At 41.1% G+C, this 1,323-nt stretch overlaps 1 protein-coding gene across 5 annotated transcripts in view; it reads left to right on the forward strand.

Moving 5' to 3' along the window:
- LOC106881748 (mucin-5AC) overlaps positions 1-1,323 on the forward strand; it is a 14,172-nt gene that overhangs the window by 2,832 nt on the left and 10,017 nt on the right. The gene's annotated exons all lie outside the window — the stretch shown is intronic.

Here is a 1,323-nt window from a genome sequence, read left to right on the forward strand (position 1 = left end):
AAATTTTCTTCCATTTCTCGTCAAGTGTTTTCCATACACCTAGGGCAGAGAAACTCATTGTATGCATACCCAGTTTACACATGCAAATTCACAGGTAAAATATGTATGTAAAAAAAAAATTAATTAATAAATAAATAAATTCATAAATGGATGTTGTTTTCACAGCGATAATGCTCTTCTCAGTACATGAGTCGTTCCAGTTAACACGATTTTTTGCACTTCCTGTAGGGATGGTCAGCCTGGTATCATTTTCAAATAGGTTTCAGTACCTTTTTTTAATCATTCCTAGAGATCCTACAATCACTGAAAAAAGACCTGTCAAAAGGTAAATTAGCTTCTTGAAGGCCAATGGCCATCCTGTTGGGGAAAGCAATGACAAACCACCTCGATAGCTCTGCTAAGAAAACCCTATGAGAAATCCAGAATGAAGAACTCCTGCTTAACCAGGGAAACTTTTGCTGTAGTGTCATCAAAATGCTGCTAAGCATCCAGCATGATGATGTTTGAGGAGGGTGTCTGGACACCCAACAGGACTTAAAACATGACCTGTCAAAGAGCGAATGAGTTCCTTGTAGGTCAGTGGCCCAAAAATTGGGGAAGCCTACGGCAAACCACCTCCAATCTCTCTGCCAATGAAACACTATGAGAATGTCAGAACGAAGTAATGCTCGGACTTCACCTGATGGGAGAACTCTTGCTTAATCGAGAGAACTTTTGCTGTGGTGTCACCAAAATAGGATCCCCTTGAGGGCCAATGGCCATCCATTTACGAAGGGTCATGACAAACCACCCCCCAGTGTCTCTGCCAAGAAAACACGAAGAGAAAATCCGAACGCAGTAATGATCTGACAGAACTGCTGATTAATTGAGACGGCTTTCGTTTTAGCATCATCGAAATGCTGCAAAACATACAATACATGATGACAATGACGACCAGTCAAGTACTGGGGTTGATGGCATTGACTAAACCCAACCCTTACCCTAACCCTAACCCTTACCCTAAAAATTGTTGTCCTTCTGCTTAGATTACAAACAATTGGCGCAGGAGTGGCTGTGTGGTAAGTAGCTTGCTTACCAGCCGCATGGTTCCGGGTTCAGTCCTACTGCATGGCACCTTGGGCAAGTGTCTTCTACTATAGCCTCGGGCCGATCAAAGCTCTGTGAGTGGATTTTGGTAGACGGAAACTGAAAGAAGCCCGTCATATATATGTATATATATAATTATGTGTATTTCTTCTATCTTAATGAATAAAAATTCTTCGGATAGAATAAATGGGTTAATAGAAACCAATGTAGCAAAGAACACAAAATAACTGTGGTTAG

Source organism: Octopus bimaculoides, chromosome 28, assembly GCF_001194135.2.
Source record: "Octopus bimaculoides isolate UCB-OBI-ISO-001 chromosome 28, ASM119413v2, whole genome shotgun sequence".
NCBI classification, from domain to species: Eukaryota; Metazoa; Mollusca; class Cephalopoda; order Octopoda; family Octopodidae; genus Octopus; species Octopus bimaculoides.